At 35.6% G+C, this 22716-nt stretch overlaps 2 pseudogenes; both read left to right on the top strand.

Moving 5' to 3' along the window:
* The first annotated feature begins 497 nt into the window (after positions 1 to 497).
* LOC125192307 (G-type lectin S-receptor-like serine/threonine-protein kinase LECRK3) lies at positions 498 to 2925 on the top strand (annotated as a pseudogene).
* A 7028-nt stretch (positions 2926 to 9953) lies between these two features.
* On the top strand, positions 9954 to 14739 carry LOC125192315 (uncharacterized; annotated as a pseudogene).
* Positions 14740 to 22716: the final 7977 nt, after the last annotated feature.

Below are 22716 nucleotides of genomic sequence, written 5' to 3'. Positions count from 1 at the left end.
TCTAGAATCTAGTGTCGTTAGTTTGACATCCAAATCAAAGAGTCAAGAAGTAGACAGGAGTGAATAATTGGTAGATTCATATGGCTTGAATCTTCGGCTGTTCTGCATGTAATCACTATATCACGGTAACCTCCATCACCGCTACATAGAAAACGTGTGCCATTTTTTTCTAATTTGTGGAATATGTTTTCCAAATTTTGTCATGACCACCTAAAATACGTTCCCAATTTTTTCAAATTCCTTTATTATAATGAGAACGCGTGAAACAAACAATCACGACTGCATGTTTTACCATTGTCTTGACTCTGCACGTACCAACTTGTTCTATAGTCGTTACAAGCCCTTGAGCACGTTGGTCTACGTAAGGCACGGTACTCGTTACTCAATAGAATAAATATAAATAATGATTAAAAGGGAGTCAACTCTCAAGTCAATGCATTATCCCCTATAAAGAGACAAATAGTGTAAGCAGCAAAACAATACTTAGACAAACAGAAATGTCCATCCTCACAATCTTGTTTCTCCTTCTTTTTTCTACATCAGCAAAAGCTCAAAGAAGATCCTCCAACATCACCTTAGGCTCTTCCATCACTCCCACCTCCAACTCCTCCTGGCTTTCCCCCTCCGGCGTCTACGCCTTCGGATTCTTCCCCCAACATGTCAATGGCTACGCAGTCGGCATCTTTCTTCCCGACAAAACCGTCGTCTGGACAGCAAATAGGGACGATCCAACCGTCCCTGACGACGTCGTCTTCCTTCTACTATCTACCGATGGCAGGCTAATCCTGCGTCGGAGGCAAGGCCAAGACGTAGAAATCATCAGCCCCTCCACAACCATCGCGTCGGCATCAATGCTCGACACCGGCAACTTTGTTCTCTACGATTCCGAGTCCAGAATCATCTGGCAGAGCTTTGACTACCCGACCAACACCCTCCTACCCGGCCAGCGCCTCCAGCCGGGGAAAGAGCTCTTCTCCAGCGCCTCAGAGACCGACTACGGGAAAGGGATTTTCAGGCTGAAGATGCAGAACGATGGAAACCTCGTGCAGTATCCTATCAACACACAAGATGTAGCAGGTTACGCTTACTATTCAACAGGCACAGACGGAGCAGGTGGCAACGTCTCTCTCAACCTCGACAGCGACGGCCGACTTTATATACTCAACGGTAGCTTGCCTCTGCAGAATCTATCCAATGGTGGATTCCCTACGCAGGGTTCAACCAATCTCATGAGGCTCGACGTCGGAGGAATCTTCCGCATCTACTCTCTCTCTCTCAGTGATCTCAACTTGACCAGGAGATGGTCATCCTCGAACAATGAGTGTCTTCCCCAAGGTTTCTGCGGAGTGAACGCCTTCTGTACTCTGGATAATGAACCGGAATGTCGGTGTCTTCCCGGTTATGTCTACGTTCATCCCGGCAACAACTCAGCTGGATGTTCTAGAAACTTCCTAGCGCAGGGCTGTGCCAAAATTGATGATAGATTGAAATACGATATGAGAAGAGTCGAAAACACCCTATGGGAGGGTAACGCGTATGAGGTTTTGGGTAAGATGACAAGTGAACAAGAGTGCAGCAAAGCATGCCTCGATGACTGCAACTGCGAAGCAGCTTTCTTTACAGGCAGCCAATGCAGAAAACAGAAGCTTCCATTAAGATTCGGCAGAAGGTCTATAGGAAGCTCAAACATAGCTCTCATTCGCGTTGGTACAACCATGGAGCCCAACGTGGGAGTTAATTCCAATCATAAAAGCATCATCAAGAAAGAGCGGCATTTAGACATCCTCATCATAAGCATTGTGCTTATGTCAATAGCTGTCTTGGCCTTGTTAATTTCTGTGATCTTCGTCCACAAGAAAAGAAGAACTACAACAAGATGAGTAACGAAGATGGAGCTAACTTTGTGGAGGGCATTTCGCTGAAAGTGTTCACATTCGAGCATTTGTTCGAAGCAACACACGGCTTCAAGGAAGAGTTTGGGAGAGGAGCATTTGGCACAGTGTTCAAAGGAGTTCTACAGAATGGCCAAAAATTGGTGGCGGTGAAAAGGTTGGAGAAGGATTTTGCACAAGGAGAAAGAAAGTTCCAGACATAGCTGAAGACGATTGGGAAGATGTATCACAAGAACCTAGTCCGGCTCCTAGGTTACTGCCTCGATGGAGACCACAAACTGCTGGTGTTTGAGTACATGAGCAATGGATCCCTCGCTGACATACTTTTCAATCAAGAGAAACAACCAAGCTGGGAGGAACGGATGGAGATCACTCGTGATATATCTAGAGGGATATCGTATCTGCACCAAGAGTGCGAGACGCAGATCATTCACTGCGATATAAAGCCTCAGAACATACTCATGGATGGGAACTGGTGCGCTAAGATATCGGACTTTGGGTTGGTGAAGCACCTAAAACAAGATCAGACTAATACGTATACCGGGATAAGAGGTACTAAGGGCTATGTTGCACCAGAGTGGTACCAAAAGCAGGCGATCACAGTGAAAGCAGATGTGTATAGCTTTGGAGTGATGTTGTTGGAGATCATATGCTGTAGGAAGTGTGTTGATTGGAGCAAGAGTGAGGATGAGGCAATTCTTGAGGAATGGGTTTACGACTGTTATGCAACAGGGGAGATTGGGAGTCTGATCAGGGACGAGATGGTGGATAAGAGGAAAGTGGAGACGATGGTGAAGATAGGGATATGGTTTGTGCAATATGATCCGTCGTTGCGTCTAACTATGAAAAAAGTTCTGTTAATGTTGGAGGGAACTGTCGAGATTCCGATACCTCCATGTCCGAGTTCTTTCTTAAGTTCCATCTAGCTTGATTTACTACAAGAGTGTGCTCCAATGTTTGTTATTCCTTTTACTCTATAATAATGTCATGCATCTTGCTTGTCTTCATTAATCATTTATATCAAAATCCAAATCATATCATTTCTCTGAAAACTACTAGGGGGTGTTTGGTTTGCAAGATTGTATTCTAGATTAATTATGTAGTGTGTTTGGTTCATGAAATTCAATCGCACAATTCAATCCTCGATGGATATTCATGGCATAACTAGTCATAGCTAACCCCCTAGACTAAAATAATCTCACAATTCAATCCTAGATTATCTCGGTATTATTTTATCTAAAAAACCGAACACCACCTAATAGTACTATCATATATCAGCTAACATTACTAGCATCAGATGACATGTGTTAAGCAATGTTCAGAAATTAACTTAAGCAAATATAATCAGCCACAGATATTAAAATTATACCCCGCCGTCCCTTAAATTTTGTCACAAATTTTCCATTTTTTTTGTCATATAAAATTTGTAGCATTTCACTTTTTCTATTTTTTTATTTTACTAACCCATTTCAACTCATATTTTATTATAAAACTAACTTTATAGACTCACCTTCCACTAACTTTTTCAACTAACTTTCTGTTACATTTTTTAAAACTCGTGCTGGGTCAAAGTGTGACAAAATTTAAGGGACGGAGGGAGCACTGACGGATGCACATAAGAACAAGGGGGTACGAGTATACCCCCAAAAGTTGCAGGTAGCCTAATGGTATTGTGCTCGTCTTTCATAGCAGCAACCTGGGTTAGACCCCCGACAGGCGCGTTTTAGGCTATTTACTCCATTGGAGGAGTATTATTTATTCCATTCCATTCCATGGTATCTAAATTGAGTAAATATAACTAATTATTTATTTTCTACTAATTTGTTTTATACTCTACAATAAAGCATGTATTATTGAATATAATCTTTATTATTTTTAATTTCTAATTAAACTCACCATACTATTTAATATTATTTAAGCATTAGATTTTATTTTTAGCCAAAAAGAGAAATGACTCAAGTAACTTGAGACAACCCAAAAAAAGATACGACTCAAGTAACTTGGGACGGATAGAGTATTATTTATGATTTATAATTATACTCATAATACTAATATTTGAGATATACGGAAATATGATGTATTTTATTTTAGTTTAAATATTAAAACTTTCTCCAAACTAAAATAAAATAAACTCTTTATTATATAAATATTTAAGAACCTCTATTTTTTACATTTTAATTTTTTTTAGTAAATAATGCCTAAAAAAATCTCTTTTATACGCAATGAAGGACTCATTGAAAAAGAAAAATTAATGGAGATAATCGAAGAAAAAAACTTGATTAAATTTAAAAATTTTAAGTAAGTATAATTATTTATCGTACCCCCAATATGAAATTTCTGGATCCGCCAGTGGGAGGGAATATAAATCATAATTAATGGATTATTGTAAAAAAAATGTATGCATAGGAAAATATTAGTACTTACTATACAGATTTGATTTCGCAAACTCCGCCGCGCCGCACCGCCGATGGCAACCAGCTGAGCTGCCGTAAACCATATGTTACGAATGCCTTGATTTTGATGATGGGGAAATTGCGAGAGGAAATAAGAATACGAAATCGCCGCCAATGGCTGCTTCTTCCGCCTCAACATCCTCTTCGATTTCTGCGTGGATTGAATTAATTTGTGCAATCGCGTTAGCTTAAATTCGGGCGATGTGGTGGACGGTGATTATCGCTGCGGAGGCCGTGCGACGGAGAAACTGGGGCCGCTTTTTGGGATTGATTGTATGTGGTTTTAGTTTTACTACTGTATTTAATTTTTTGACAGCATAAATGTGGTTCCATAGGAGATTTAAATACTTTTAAACATTGGTTGGAGCCTTAGAAGGGGAGTCGGTGGCTTATCTTGAAATTATGAAAAATAATACTCCATTCGTTCCACTAAATATGCAATATTTATTTTTCGGTATAAGATTTTATGTAGTTTTATTCTATGAGTTAATAAAGAGAAAGTGAAAGTAAGAGAAAATAAAAAACAGAGAGAGTATTGTTTTCATTTTAAGAAACGTACTTTCTCCGTCCCAAGATAAGTGACTTGTATTCCTCTTTGGGGTGTCCCACTTTAAGTGACCTATTTCCATTTTTAGCAAAAAGTCATCTCTCTTACTTTATTCTCCACCTAATTTATTCTCTCTTCTCTCCTCTATTTTTCCCTCTCTCATACTTTACTCTCTCCACTTTAACTTATTTAAATACCATTCCTTAAATCCCGTGCCCAAAAGAAGTAGGTCACTTATCTTGAGACGGAGAGAGTATTATTTTTAATGGGACAAACCCAAAAGGAAAATATTTCATTTCTAGTAGGATATAGAGAATATACCGTAATAGTAATAAAAATAGATAGTGGTACATCTTAAAACAATGTCCAATTTTAAAATTACATATCTTCAAATACATAAAAATAACACTTATTTTATAACACAATTAAACCAACAACTCGCATTACATAAAAAAAATATAACCACAAAATAAAACAATAAAAAATGCAAACTCTTCAATAATATCCGGAAATAGAAAAAAACACAGCGACAAATTAAATTTTCAAAATTATACCAAAATTAATAAATTATAACTAGATTAAAATATGATGTTCATTCAAAATATAACTAAAATAAAATGCAATCTACCTATATCTAAAATATCTAAAAAGAAATTCACACTTTCATACCAGACCATTAAAAATAGAATGCACAAAAAATACTACAAATTACTTAATACCTAAAAACTAAAATAGATTAAAAATATAAAAAAAGCAACCTAATATCTATAAAAGAAATTAAAAGAAAAGACAAATATTACTAGTGGGATTCGGTCATTTTTTTATTTCCCAAATGTATGCTGGATGTTTCAAAATACTTTGCACTTAACCCAATAAAGAGTCATTGTGGATCCAAAATGATTAATTTCAGCCCAACATTGAAAAAAAAAATGCTTTGATTTTATATTGCCCAATCCACTATATGAATAAAACTTAGGCCCAATACTCTAGTTAAAACAGCATATCGGATTTAATCAATTATGCCCACTAAAAAAGAGATTTAAAATGGCCGAATTAATCCCTTCTCCCTCTAGTCTCTCTACTCTACCAAACATATCGTGGGGTAGGTGACAGCTTCAAAGGCTAATATATATGGAATTTTCCGAATCTATAGGCTTTAAAGGTAGATTAATCCTTAAACCCCACATACATCCACCATGTACTGAATTTACATTTGCAGTTGATAACATACTGGTCCACGAAACAACCTTTCCATTGCTCCCTCCGTCCCCATTAAGAGACACATTTTTCCATTTCGATCCGTCCCTAATGAAGCGTTACACTTCATTTTTACCATAAATAGTAAGTAGGACTCACATTCCACTAACTCAATTCACTCACATTTTATTATAAAACCAATATTAAAAAATAGGTCTCACATTCCACTAACTTTTTCAACCAACTTTTTTTTACATTTCTTAAAACTCGTGCCCGGTCAAAGTGTGACTCTTAATCGGGGACGGAGAGAGTATTATATTAATCCATGCACATATATTTTCTGCACATCCATTATTAATTCATGCACATCCATTATTATATTACTCGATATAGTAATCATATGTGCTGAAATTTACTATGCCTATTCATGGATTTAATAGGATACTATGCCTATTCATGGATTTAATAGGAAGTTGATGTTGGGTTACAAACTCATCTCACATCGGATGAAAGAGAGAAGTTGGAAGGTATATATAATTTCTGTCCAAACCCCAATTAGTTTGAGGTTTTTTGGGAATGACCTAAAATTAAAATCGTACGAGCTTGATACAAAGCGGATAGTATCAAACTAATGTACGGTCGACGATCCTGAGACTACACAATAGGTATCTTTGTTTGAGTGATTACCTATAATTTGGTTTATTTGGTTTTATGTTCGTGATTACCTATAATTTGCATTTTTTCCCCCTTTATCTTCGTATCAAACTCCTTTTCAATATTGTGCAATCCGCCAACACAAAATTTGTCCCCAAAATATTGTACACTTTCAAGAAGGCACAACCAAATATCAACTTTTAAAAAAAAAAGGTCTATGAAATTGCAATACAACATATTTCAACACACGGGTTTCTTCGAAGAAATAACATAAAGACATCATGGAAAGAGTGCAAGAACTATGTTTATCGGAGCCCCAATTTCAGCCCCTTATTTTCTTATATTTGCAACATATTTTCAACCAACGATAGCAAATTTCCTTGCTAAATTTTTCAAATCAATTTCCAAAAGGTTTTATTGTTACAAAATAAACGTTGAATGTTGCGACAAAGTTTTTTACTTTGGTAACAAAAAGTTACAAATGAAAATTATTATATAGCAAGAAAGTTTAATAAAGATGCCAAGATTCTACGTATATAGTCATATACGATTTTAAAAAGACCATGATTGTCGCTTAGTCATTAAAAAGGAATATGTTTAATGATGGTGCAAATACCATTAGAATAAATAAATGCCCATTAGTCATCAAAGAGGGATCAGATGCTCCAATTGTTGTTACATTTGCGGACTTGACTCGTGGAAACTTCTCCTCAAGATTAGGAAAATCTAGGTTTAACATATTTTAAATAAAGGTGATATACTTTTTAGTAGCCTTCTATCATTAGTATTATTACAATGATTATTTTCTTAACTAATAATTTATTTACCGAAAATTCACTTTATTATTAGAAATAAATCATGCATATCATAATTCAATTATCATTTCTATTAGTTAATTAAATGAAAAAAGTAAGTAGTATAAATTAAGAATTATATCTAACCGTTTTATCCAAACACCAAATAAGTAATTACCAGAAACTATTCCTAGGATTCATAATTCATGATTTAAATTCCCAAACAACATTATATTTTCACCATATAAACTAAATTGATTTATGTCATGCATGCATTTCAAATTTTAATGATGGAATGATTATATTATTAGGGGTGCACATTGAAGCCGCACCAAGGTCCAAGGTGCAGGTTGGGTGTTGGGGTGCAGGACGTACAGACAACGCATGCAGGTGTGCATTGCAACATTACCTTGCCGCCCAAAGAATCAGCCGAGAGGCGGCACAAAAGGACACAATATCATACTAATGTGGAGTTCGGGTGTGCACCACCGATCCCCAACATGTTGTTTGCAATAAAACAATTCAACAATTTTTATAGAGGATTCTTGATGACTTCTTTTTGGAGTATAACCTTCTCCTTTTCGTGTTATTTACTTCATAATAGGCTATTTAAAGTATTTTCCACTTCCTATTTGCCCATGCAGAAAATCAAGTCATATTGAGATGTTTTCCCATATATTGTTACTTGCTCTTCTTTTGGCAGTTCATTGTATAATGGACTGCAGCTTAGCCTTTGTTGCCAATACCAATACTGATCGTTATTCACTTCTTGTCCTAAAATCTCATATCACATCTGATCCTCTCAATTTCTTGAGAAAAAATTGGACTATCGAAACGCCTGTTTGTAACTGGATCGGAATTACTTGTGATTCACTCGATCACCGTGTCACTAAGTTGAATATTTCTTATATGCAACTCGTAGGCACCATTCCACCCGAAATCGAAAATCTTTCATCTCTTGTTTCTCTAGAGATGAATGATAACTTCTTCTATGGTCCCATTCCTCCATCCATCTTCAACATCTCATACATACAAGCAATAAATTTAAGAGGTAATCCTTTGTCAAGTAAGCTGCCAAACAACATTTGCATGCACAGTCTTCACAACCTCAAATCGCTTCGTATATCTTTCACTAAGTTGTATGGAGAAATACCATCGAGCTTGGGCTTATGTTCAAGCCTTGAAGTACTTTCCTTGTACAACAACAGCTTGGTCGGAGAGGTGCCAAAAGAAATTGGGAATTTGACGTTGCTCACTCAGTTATACCTTTGGTTCAATAGTTTAACTGGTATATATTTTCTTTTCTCTATGCTTAATTAAATTTTATTTTGTTTCCTGCACGTTTTTTTGTTGGATCTATATCAAATTGTCTTGATTACAGTCTCACAACTTTTTAAAACGAAATATTAAATCACAAGGTTTCAATTTTTCTGAATTGTTCCATCTGTATACGAAACAAGGTCTTCTGGCAGACGTTGTTTTATTGAAACAAGTACTTTTTTTTTTCCTTTCTTTTATTATTTTTTTCACACAATCCGTTTTGAGCATCACCCAAGACGTCGTTTTGTGTGCGAATATGATAACTGGGCCAAATAAAATATTATGATTTAATATTTCATTTTCAAATACAAGAGCAACTAGAATTTGACAAAAGTATGTGTACTCATAATTATGTTCGTACTACGTATTTATTAATATCTTGAGATAGTGTGTTGCTATTTGTCGACCAAAAGCACAACATTTATTTTATTTAAGAGTAGAACAATTTTCTTTTTCCAACAGGTAATATTCCTAAAGAGATTAGTCAACTTCACATGGTGAATTCTTTGTGGATGGAATCCAACAAATTTAGTGGATCATTACCTCCAGAATTTCAGAATCTGACAGCCATTCGAGATCTGAACCTCTACAATAATTACTTGACTGGCATTTATACCTCTCTTAAATTTTTTCCTTTTTATCATTTTACATCATTGTTTACTCTTGGTATACACACTAATATTAATACATCCAACATATTGATATTTTTTTTCACAGGTAATATTCCCAAAGAGATTGGCTAGCTTAATAGTTTAGAATCATTATACATGGCATCCTGCGGACTTAATGGATTGATTCCAAAAGAAATTGGGAACATGACAGCCCTCCGTCGTGTATACCTCGGTAACAATGCATTAAGTGGTATGAATTTGTCCTTTTGTTGATCATCATTAATTTCCTTATTTTATCTACATTTAATTAGATACCAACAATTAGTTTTACATATATAGTAAGTAGAAATTTGACCATCCTTTTATATATCTCACATGTACTAAGATTTTTCTAATAAACTCTATAAGGGATCACTTTAGATGATTCTACAATTTTTATAGGTGCTATTCCTGGTGAGATTGGCCAGCTTAATAATTAAGAGTATATGTCCATTGATTCTAACAAGTTGACTGGCCCTTTACCCCTGGCCTTTTATAACATGTCTCGTGTGAAGTCTATTTCCTTGAGACATAACACACTTAAATGGAACATTGCCAGGAGAAATTGGGAACATGAATCACTCCGAGAATTGTACCTCATTAATAATACTTTAACAGGTAAGTAAGACTGTATACATATATACATTTAAATTCAGAAAATGCAGTCCAAATCTTGATCTTAGGATTAAGTGGTCTAAAGGTCAATAATTATTCAAAAACACGTAAGGACATTATTAGGCAGTTTTAGATCATATTATAAAATTCGGGTTTGATGTAATTTTAAGATCATTTTAGGTCATTATTTGTTAGAATGATCTAAAAATAAACCAACAATGACCTATAAATGTCCTACGTATGATTTTGTCGTGCGTTTCTGTATTTAAATCTATTTTGCATAGATCGGAACCCAATTTATATAACTGTTTGAGGACTAAAACGACTATGTTTTTCATACATCAATAGGTGTGATTCCCGAAGAGATTGGTGGCCTTGAGAATTTAGTTGCACTATACATGAAATCCAACAATTTCATCGGCCATTTGCCTCCAGTCATGTTCAACATGAAATCACTTAAATTATTATCACTTCACAAGAATGCTTTGACTGGTACGAGTATCCTATCATAAACTTGACTAGCAATCTAGCATCGACACGTATAAACAGGTGTCGTTAAACGGTTAATTCGTACCAGTTTTAGTTAGGGGTTTTTGCCAAAAATCCTTAGTCAATTTACCAACTAATCTTTTCAGTTATGACTTAATATATATCTAATTAATACCAACTTGATATATATTTCAGGTAACATTCCTAAAGAGTTGTTCACTGCAAATATCGAGAGTATTGATCTCTCCAATAACCATTTTCAAGGGTTCATACCACCAGCTATTGCAACATCCCTCAACTTATCTTATCTTGACTTGGCAAATAACAATCTCTCAGGCTCTATACCTTCCACCATTGGAAATCACTACTCCTTAGTAACCCTAATCCTCCATTCCAACAACTTCATTGGAGTGATTCCATCATCCATTTGCAAATTGAGTTCACTCAAATTCCTACATCTATCAAACAACAGTCTGCATGGATCAATTCCAAGGTGTTTGTCAAAGCTAAGTATATCTTTGCAAGTTCTGCACTTGAAGGAGAATAACTTTGATGGCCTCATTCCACCATCATTTCCAAAGGGTTGCGCTCTCAAGTCTCTGAACCTCAACAGCAATAAACTTCAAGGAACACTGCCGCGAACCCTAGTAAACTGTGGGAAGCTACAAGTTCTTGATGTTGGAAGCAATGCGATACAAGATGCGTTTCCCTTTTGGATGGAGGATCACGTTGATCTCCGGGTTCTCGTTTTGAGAGATAACAGATTCAATGGTAGCATGCTTCTACCCATTGCTTATGGTGAGATAAGTAGTGATGCTCCATTTGGGAAGTTGCAAGTGTTTGATATATCTCATAATGGATTCAGTGGGCCCCTCCCAACTAGATATTTAACCACCTTCCCAGCCATGATGAATGCCAAGGAAGATGTTTCAGAAAAGAGTAATTGGTTCAGCAAGTATGAGGAATCATTGGTGGTTGTTTTGAAAGGCACAAATCAATCATTGGTCAGAATCTTGAAAACCTTCATCACTATTGACATGTCTAGGAACAAATTCTCGGGAAAGATTCCGGATTCCATAGGGAATCTTAATTCACTCAAGTACTTGAATCTGTCTCACAACAGTCTCACTGGTAAGATACCATCATCCCTTGGAAGTGTAAATGTAACGCCCCACTTTTTCAAACCCTAATTTTCGGGTTATAAAATTTTTGCATTAAATGCCTTAAATGCTATGATATGTGGATTATTTGATGAGTAATTAATTGCATAGTGTCTTTGTGACCTAATTGCGTATGAGATTTGAGATTGAGTTGAATAGTCAACTTGTTGAAATGTTGACGTGGCTATTGAATAGTCAAAGATGGGAAAAATATGACGTGGCCGTTGAAAGGTCAATGCGTTGAGAAAAAGAAGAGGAAGTAAAGAAATGATTGATTGGGTGTGAATATTTGATGCGGAGAAATATAATTGTGGGTGAATTATTTTCCTAAGGGATGAGTGAGGAGTAAATAGGAGTATTATTTTAAATGTGTGGAAATTTTCGGCCATCATGATTATTGGAGAAGAAATCCTATTTTTCTTGGATTTAATTATTTGTTTGGGATAATTATCCAAATTAAATTCAAAGTCCAAATACTCTATAAATCCTACATGGAATTTTCGAACCACCACTTTGATTTTTCCCATGAGATTTTCGAAAATCTCATATATTGGAGAAGAGAGAATTATTTATATTATTTGATCCCTTATTTATTCTATTCCATGAATAAATATAAATATGCTAGAATATCTTACCATATCTTGTCAAATCTAAGAAGATATTGCATATCCTAATTAAATTAGGATTTGAAATTCAAATCCCTTGGAAGATTTGAAAAAGTCACGCCTATTTCCTATTAATTGGGGGAAGAATATTATTTTTTTTTCTTGCTCCGTGATATATTATTCTACTCCGTGAAATATTTGAATTTAAATTATAGGCTAATTAAATAGCCTATAATTTTCGAAATCCCCATGTTTCTCAACCAAATTAACGCCAATCTCTACTATATCTCTACCAAATCTTCCAAATCTTGATTTATTTAATTATGGGATATTATTTTGGCACTCTATAAATATAAGAGAGAGATCAAACCCTAGAGATCAAAAACCGGCGCCCCACTCTTCATAATTTTCGAAACCTCTCTCCCCACTCTCTCCAAATTTTCTTCAAGTTTTCTTCAAGATTTCTTCATCAATTGAGAAGAATTCAAGTTGAAGTTCAAGATTTTATTGAAGAATCAAGGCTATAACTTGTTTCTACCGATTGTTCTTTTGGAAAAGGTACTTTAATCTTTGATCTCCTCTTCTTCTACCGATTAATCGGTGTTCTTGAGTCCACATGCATTTAGATTGAGTGAAGGGGAAATAAATTGATGAAATTGGGATGCATGGATGTGTGTGTGTGTGACCAAGAGTGTGTGTGTGTGTGCACGCCTCGGGAGGCGTGCACATGTGTTGTGATCGTGTGCGTGTGTTGTGTGTGTGGAACACTCATGCGTGGCACGATTTAATGGTGAATTTGGAGTTGTTATTTGAATAAAAATGATATGCTAATCATACCTTGATTTTGGATGATGATATTAAAATTTATCGATGGGAAAAAGGGAAATATGGGAGACATGCATGATTTGAAATCAATGATTGAAACTGATTTGTGATACGCCTAATTTAAAGGTGATACTTCGCGCTCTCAGCGTGATAAACGAGGAGAAGAGAATACTTTCGAGATAAGCCGACGAGGTGGGCTTTCTTTTAAAATAAGGACATTGTCCTAAACTGATATTGATGAGAATGAGATATGTGTTATCATGCCTTGATTTGTTTTGTCGTGCCTATCCCTCGTGGCTATGCCACTATTGATTTAATCGAATTCGGATCCACGTAGAGCCGCAAACTCTACTTGGGTTAGTGTACACCAATGTTAGACCGAGTGCTGGCGTACGGGTCGGCCGGTCTAGTGACCTGGATTGCGGCCGCATTCCTTGTCATGTAGAATGAGGATATGGTAAACGTCGATGTGAAAAATGGTTGCGCGACCGTGATATTTGAGAAAGAATATATTTTGGTGCCTCGGGTCTTTCTAAAGTTAAAACCCCGATGGACACTTGAAAATGGCATGATAATTACTACTGTTGATAAAACTGTTTTCGGCAATGAGCCCACTGAGTATGATTATAAGTACTCAGCCCTGCATGTGTTTTCCCTATGTGCAGGTTGAGCGGTGACGAGCGGGTGGCGGTGTTGAGTAGGAAATAATAAGATGATCTGTTGGTACTTAAAGTGTCGTTGTGTCTCCATACATAGCCTCACTTCTCTCTTGATCGCTTCCGCTATTTTATGAAAAATTGTTATATTTTGGTTGGGATGAATACTTTTATTTCGTGGGAGTATTTTGGATATGGAACAGTTGAGAATATTTTGGAATCTTTGATAGGCATTTATTGCGATAGCCTTTTGTTGGATTTCTTTGCTAAGACATTATTCTTTTCCTATTGTTCATTGAATGCTTTGGTTAAAACCCTTTTTAAATGGAACTCTAGCCTATGATCTTTGATGCATTTAAGTCCGCCTAGTTAACGATCGCCGCATTTATTATACCCTAGATGGGCGGGTCGTTACAGTAAAAGCACTGGAATCATTAGACTTGTCTTCAAACCGGTTGAATGGTGAGATTCCGAGGAAGTTGACAATGTTGAATTTTCTTTCTACTTTAAATCTTTCAGTGAATGATCTTGTTGGAGAGATTCCTCAGTCTGGCGGCCAGTTTCCGACATTCGATAACAGCTCCTTCATTTGGAACTCGGGATTATGTGGATTTCCCCTGACTAGAAAATGCAAGCAAGATCCCTTGAATCCTCAAGAAAGTGAGGGTTCTAATTTTGTGGATGGACTTAGTTGGCGGCCGGTGGTTTTGGGATATGGATGTGGTTTTGTCATAGGAGTTTCGATAGGGTTGGTTCATAATAGAAAATGAAAGGGCAAGATGGTTACTTGAACCGTCTTTCAGTATTCAGTTACTCACTAATGCACCTCAAGTCCTCAACCAAATTATATCTATCTATGTTTCACCTTTGCATGTAATTTAGGTAGAACTCAATAATTTGTGCTTGTTTGATTATGTAATCTTTTAAGTATCTAATTGTATGTTACTATTAGTTTAATTTAATACTTCAAGTTGAATAAACTTCTTTTCCCTCAATAATTAGGATTCATTATAATTCTACCTTAAAGCTTTTGTTAGAGTATTATCTTTAGTTTGATGCTTGTATTGAATGTTGTTAAACCAAATTTAATTGAGAATAAATGTAAGACGAGAGAGGTGAATAAAATAAATAAATAAATAATAAGAAAGATAGAAAAATATGGGAAAGAGAGAGGAGGGATAAGAGATACACTAAAACTTAAAAATGAAATGAATAATTAACTTTAAAAATACTCAAAAACCAATTTCATTTTTTCGGTTTTGGAGAAAAAAATGTACACTAAATCATAACCTAAATTTTTTTCAGATTTTATGAGTAAAATAATATTATATAGAAAATATTCTTTTAAATTTAAATTAAGTGAGTTTGAATTTAAAGTAATAGGTTGGAGATACTCTTAATATTAGTAGATTTAAAATGTATTGATGGTTTAATATAAAAAAAATTGTAGTACATTACATCGCTAAAATATTTGACTGATGTATAATACTCCCTCCATCCCAAAAAATAGAGCAATTGGTGTATGACACGAGTTTTAATGCAGATTTGGTAAAGTAAGAGAGAATGAAAAAAAGTAAGAGAGAAAGAGAAAAAGTAAGTGAGAAGTAGTGTTAATGGAATTATGTGTAGGGTTATTATATGTTGAAAATTTTTCATAAATGAATGTGATCTATTTTTTGTGGACGGCCAAAAATGGTAAATATGCTCTATTTTTTTTGGATGGAGAGAGTAGTAATGAAATTGAAAACTCGTTTTGGTACGTAGACATACAGATGCCACTTTGTCAGCATAATAAATTCAAACTAAATTCAATATTAATATGCATAATATATACTACTCCCTCCTTCCTAAGATAAGTGAGCAAAAACTTTTCGGTACGGGATTTAAGAAAATGGAGTTTTGTTAGTAAAGTGAAAAGTGAATAAAGTAGAGAGAAAAAGTAAGAAAAAGAATACCAAAAAAAGAAATGATTCACTTATCTTGGGACGTCCCAAAAAAGAACGTGAGTCGCTTATCTTAGGACGGAAATCACAACTAAAAGAAAACAAAATCTGTGTATATATAAACTATAAATATTAAACATAACAGAATAATAAAAAAATTAAGAATATATATCATCCTTTGATTTCAAATACAAGGATATAATAATCATATCTAATTCTTAAATTAAATTTTGTTTTAACGCTAAGGTGAAACATAGATATAAATTGCTTGAAATGCATTATGGAATCGTGAAATCAAACAATTATTCAAAGTCTGAATTAAATTAAAATAAAATTATATTCTAAATGACAAACCAAACGGAGTAAGTATTAGGGCATCCACATCGCATCTCAATACGGTCCCTATCTCGTCTTGGAGAGACGAGATGGCATCGAGACGGTGATGCGGGAAGCCATCTCATCTCCAGCCCGTCGCGCGTCTCGCATGGAAGAGGAAGTTCGCGAGCTGTCTCGCCACGCGCCATGGCGACGTGGCGCTCTCCCATTCGTTCGTGACGCCCACTCGCCGACCCGCGAGTGGGCGTCGTTTATATCCGTTAAAATTGTTTTTTTTTAATATTTTTTCATTTTTTTTAATCCCCCAATCACTTCTATAAATATCAAATCATTCCCACAAATTATCTACCATAAAAAACTCTCTATTCTCACTCAAACACTCTACATTCTTCATCTGAAAATATTATTCTTCTCCCAAATTTAATCCATTCATGGATCCATTTTAGCAAATGCGTCGAATAATGGAAGAATCGCTAGAAGAAGATCGACGTAAGGAGGAGGAAGCCGCGACGCCTCCTCAAAGACGATCACGGATTTACATCCATCGTGATCGGGAGGAAGCCGCCGCAAGGTTGGTACGCGATTACTTCAGTCAAAACCCGGTATGGGAGATACCTACTACCGTAAATTGTAATTTTAAATTGTGATCGGGAGGAAGCAGCCGTAAATACATTTTTTTATTTTTTAGGATTTTAAATTATAATTTTTTTAAATAAAATGTGTTTTTATTAATTGAATTTGTTGGAAATAAAAATAAAAATTAAAATTGAATAAATAGTTAAGGGATGAGATGGCTAAGAGATGGCCATAGGATCACAGATCACCTGTTCATAAAATCAAAGGCATCCTTCGAATATTTAGTTAGAAAGTTCCTCGTCCATAGAGTAAATGCCACATTACTGCCTTTATTCTATTTTTATGATTTCGTGTTGCTTTATTCACTGCTCGAGGGTTATTTGACCATAAAGTAGTCAAGTCAATAACACTACTCCTAGTTTTATTATTACATTAAAATACCCGACAAAAACGAGTCCGAAAGGGAGCAAACCATATGCCACGTCGAAGAATGAATAAAAGTTGCAAGCATATATAATGGCTACCCCAACTCCATTAGTATGAGCAGCGGCGGAACTAGTAAGGGACAAGCCCCCGCTCCAGCGGGGGCTTGCCGGCGCCGGACACTGTATAATTATTGCGTGCTTGGGGCAGAAATTGAAGAGAGTACCCATAACTGTTCTTCTTGTAGTATGATTTTTAGAGAGATGGGGGGAGAAGAAATAAGAGTCACTATGTAAAAGTAGAGATACAATAGATATACAGAACAAGAACAAGAAGAGAGAAAGATGTCTGACACACTCTATGCTATTTTAATTTTTTACAGAATAATAATATTAAATTAATTACTACTCCGATTAACATATTTTGGATATTAATTTATTACTCCATGAAATCAGAATATACTAATATCGTATTCACAAGTAAAAAGCATATTGCAAATATGTCAACCAAATATGTACTTAACAGAGAATTTTTTGAACAATAAAAAAAAAGTGATGAGGATGGTATTATCAAATATTATAAACAAATAAATATATATTTTATACTCATCTTAGTATTGAAATATACATTGCATATGACTTTTGTCCAAATATTGTTGAGTTTCCACGATTAATTATTTAGTTTATTGTAATGTAATAGAAATGAAAGTACAATTTCTCAATTGCTCGACACATACAACATACTCATCTTTTTTTTTTCCAAATATAACTATCCTCTTAATCTTAAAACAATACTCTCTTCGTTCGTTATTAGAAGTCTCATTTAAGTTCGGCATAAGTTTTATGAAGAAATATAAAGGAAAGTGGTTGAGAAAAAATAGTGGAATGTGAAACTGAAACTCATTTTTATATACTTATAATAAAATGTGAGTGCAATGAGTTAGTGAATAGTAAGATGTATGTACTACCTACCATTTATAGTAAAAGTGAACCGGGACTCCTAATGACATATGGATGGAATATTAATTAATTAAAAAAAACAATAATAATAATTATTATTAGTATTTTTTTAATTTTATTTTTATTTTATTTTCAGCACCGGCTTATTCGATTTTCTGGTTCCGCCACTGAGTATGAGGCCTTTTGGGAAGTACCACAAGAACAAAACCGTAAGGGCTTTGCCCAAAGCGGATATTATCATACTAATGTGGAGTTCGGGTGTGCACCACCGATACCCAACAGTGGTATCAAAGCCCTAGAGCCCTGGTTCAGGGGCTGGGCCTTTGTGGCTCGGGGTTCGGTGGTTGCGCTTGCAAGTTCTCCGATGTCTTTGCGTGAGCTCGACCAAGACCTGTGGGTGACCTGGTGACCTGTAACATGGGGAAGGCATGTGGTCTGTGGTTTGGTGGTCTTGGTTTGAGGGGAAGATTGAAAGGGAGCAATTCTCCGATGTCTCTGTGTGAGCTCGAACAAGACCTGTGGATGACCTGGTGACCTGTAACATGGGGTAGGCATGTGGTCTGTGATCTGGTGGTCTTGGTTTGAGAGGAGGATTGAAAGGGAGCAAACCATATCCTACATCGAAGAATGAACAAGAGTTGCAAGCATATATAATGGTACCCCAACTCCACTAGTATGAGGCCTTTTGGGGAATATCCCAAGAACAAAACCGTGAGGGCTTTGCCCAAAGCGGACATATCATACTAATGTGGAGTTCGGGTGTGCACCACCGATACCCATCAAAGTCTTTGAGGTACTTAATTTTTTTTAATATTCTCTATTATAGTACTCCCTCCGTCCCAGAGAAGTTGGCCTACTTTGAAAATGGCACGGGATTTTAGGAGGTTTTGTTTTGTGTGTTAAATGGAGAGAGAAAATATAATTTTTATATTCATGTGAGAGAGAACTTTTTCCAAAAAGGGAAATGTGACATCTTTTGTGGGACAAACTAAAAAGGAAAGTGTGCCATCTTTTGTGGGACGGAGGGAGTATCATTTTAATTCATTACAAATTTTGAAAAATTGTTTAACTTTATAAAGAAAAATGAATAAATAAGTTAGTAGGAAATTTGAACTTCATATTTATATATTAATTTTATAATAGAATGTGAGTGTAATGAGTTAGGTGAATGGTGAGATCCATTTATTTAGAATTGAAAAAAAATGGGATATTAAATCGCAAACAACCCAAAATAGCAAAATGGGACATTAGTTCACCGACGGAGGAGTATCACATTGTAGATTAAGGATTTTTTAGCAAAAAAATAAAAAATACTCCTTTTATATTATAAAAATAGATTGAATTTTCTTCTCCGCTTGTCTCATAGGAATAGTCCATACTGTTCATTGAAACCTTTTCTCCTTTTTATAGTTATTTTTATGAGTTCCATCATCTACTAATTTAACTACATTTTCAGTATCTCTCTCACTTTACCAATTATGCATAATCGTGTCATCCTCAAATGACCTATTTTTGTAGGACAGATGAAATATATTTCTTGTCTTATACTTTATTTTCTCACTTACTTTTTTCTTTTTTCACAATTTGTTTTTTTCTCTCAAATACTTTACTCTCTTCATTGAATTCTTTAAATAATTTATCAATTGTTTAAATTTCGTGTTCAAAAGAAATACTCTCTATGTTTCATTCAAGATGTCCACATTTTTTAATGTCACAAGATTTTAAAAGGTGAAGTAATTGGGTATGATAAATTAGAGTGAAAAAGGTGATTGAATATTTTTATGGGGAGAGAGGAGAGAGAAATTTGTTTTCAAATATGGAAAGTGGACATCCTAAGTGAGACAAGCTAAAAAAGAAAGGTGGAGTACATCATGAATGAGACGGAGTGACTAGTAACTTATAACAAACAACGAGACACTAGAACAAAAAAAATTGGATAAAGACACTTTTAAACGCTTCATAAATTGTTCTTATTATTAGTGTTCCAACTAAAATTAAGGAAAACAAATGAAGCGTACTAAAAAAAGAGCAAAAGTTTAGAATATTTTGTCCGCAGCTTAGAGACGCTTTCTTTTACATCCTTAATTATAGTTGTATGATTAACCTCTGGATTTGAAATCAATGCTTATATACCCGGTATTGGCCATAATTTAGAAGTGAATAAACTATAGACTGAAATTGACGAAATATTGAAATACAACATGAGAAGGGTCGAAAACATAGCTCTCGTTCGCGTCAGTACAACCACGGTCATGTGGGGTGATTCCGACCGTAAAAGTATAAACAAGAAAGAGCGGCATATAGAGCTCCTCATCATCGGTATTGTGCTTATGTCTATAGGCCTATTGGCCTTATCAATTTCTGTAATCTTTCATCACAAGAAACAGAAGAACTACAACAGGATCAATAAGGATGATGGAGCTAACTTTGTCGAGGGCATTTAGCTTCAAGCATTCACATTTGAGAGGGCATTTAGCTTCAAGCATTCACATTTGAGCATCTGTCCGAAGCAACAAAGGGCTTCAAGGAAGAGGTGGGGAGAGGAGCATCCGGGACAGTGTTCACAGGGGTTCTGCAGCATGGCCAGAAAATGGCGGCAGTGAAGAGACTGGAGAAAGAATTCACACAAGGAGAGAGAGAGTTCCACTCAGAACTGAAGACGATTGGGAAGATGTATCACCGAAACCTAGTCCGGCTCCTTGGTTACTGTCTCGATGGAGCCCATAAACTGCTGGTGTTTGAGTACATGAGCAACGGCTCCCTTGCTGACATACTTTTCGATCAACATGAGAAACAGCTGAGCTGGGAGGAACGGATGGAGATCGCTCGAGATATATCGAGAGGGATACTATATCTTCACCAAGAGTGTGAGACGCAGATCGTTCACTGTGACATAAAGCCACAGAACATACTCATGGACAAGAAGTGCTGCGCTAAGATATCAGATTTTGGGCTGGCAAAGCTCTTGAAACAAGATCAGACTAATACGCATAGTGGAATAAGAGGGACTAAGGGCTATGTACCTGAAGCAGGCTATCACAGTGAAAGCGGATGTGTATAGCTTTGGTGTGATGCTGCTGGAGATCATATGCTGCAGGAAGTGCGTTGACTGGAGCAGGAGTGAAGATGAGGAGATTCTTGAGGAATGGGTATACGACTGTTATGCAACGGGGAAGATTGGGAGTCTGGTGGAGGATGAAATGGTGGAGGAGAGGAAAGTGGAGAGGATGGTGAAGATAGGGATATGGTGTGTGCAATATGATCCATCGCTGCGTCCAACAATGAAGAAAGTTCTGCTAATGCTTGAAGGAACTGTCGAGATTCCGATACCTCCATGTCATTCTTCTTTCTTAAGTTCAATCTAGCTTAACTTACTTCGATTTTGCTATAATGCAATTTGTTTCCTTTTTCTTTCCAATAATTTCTTGTATCTTGCTGGTCTAACTAAATCTATGTCATCATCCATATCAAAATCATTTCTCTATAAACTTACTATCATATTTCAGCAAACATCACTAACTCAAATAAGATGAGATATCATTGAAAAAAAATGCTTTCAATACCAGAAATTAACTTAAGTAAATGTAATTAGCCACGGAATAAAAGTATATAAATCCTAATCACAGATTATCAAAATAGATTATTGTTAGAAAAAAACAGATACATAAGAAAATCTTACAATTTTGGTTTCTGCGCGACGCAAGCTGTTGATCGCCAGAGGAAATTAGAATACAGAATCGCCGGCAATGGCTGCTTCTTCCGCCTCAACATCCTCTTCGATTTCTCTGCGGAGTGAATTAATTTGGGCAATGGCGTGACCTTCAAATTTCGGGTGAACATGAACCTTGTGGTTGACGGTGATTATCTTCCGCCGCCCGACGGAGAAACTGTGGCCGCAGTTGGCAATCGCATCAGGGGTCGCTTTGGGGATTGATAGTTGTGTGTGTGTTCTCTTTTTTTTTTTTTTTTTTTTTAACCTTTTTTGAGACATAAACTTAATACTCCCTCCGTTCCAGATAATTCGACCCAGTATTCCATTTCGGGCGTCCCACATAATTTGTCTCACTTCACTTTTACCATTTTTGGTAGTGGATCTCATATTCCACTAATTCATTCTTACTCACATTTTATTATAAAACTAATATTTTAAAAGTAGGACCCACATCCCACCAACCTTTTCAACTCACTTTCTATTAGATTTCTTAAAACCCACCAACCTTTTCAACTCACTTTCTATTAGATTTCTTAAAACCCGTATCGGGTCAAAGTGTCCCGAATTATCTGGGACGGAGGGGTATACTTCAATTTTTAATACTTTGCATTTTGGTATTTATGAGGGGATGCGTTTAATAAAGATAAAAAGATTAGAAACAATTATTAATGTCAACATAAAAGAAAAAAAAATATTAAAAATGAATACTACAATTTTAGTCCAATTGCTGCATAATTGTTAATTTGCATTTAGTATCCATGAGGACTAGGAGTATCATTTGATCTACAAATTTGAAATACTATTTAAATGTCGATTTTAATAATAAAATCAGTAAGTATAAATTAAAGTGAAACATTACTAAAGTAATGTACAGTTTATTTACTTTTGATTTCCCAAATATATATTTGCT

This window comes from Salvia hispanica, chromosome 2 (assembly GCF_029641045.1).
Source record: "Salvia hispanica isolate PSC_SH4W2 chromosome 2, Shi_PSC_v1, whole genome shotgun sequence".
NCBI lineage: Eukaryota > Viridiplantae > Streptophyta > Magnoliopsida > Lamiales > Lamiaceae > Salvia > Salvia hispanica.
This window is presented reverse-complemented; position numbering and strand designations above follow the sequence as displayed.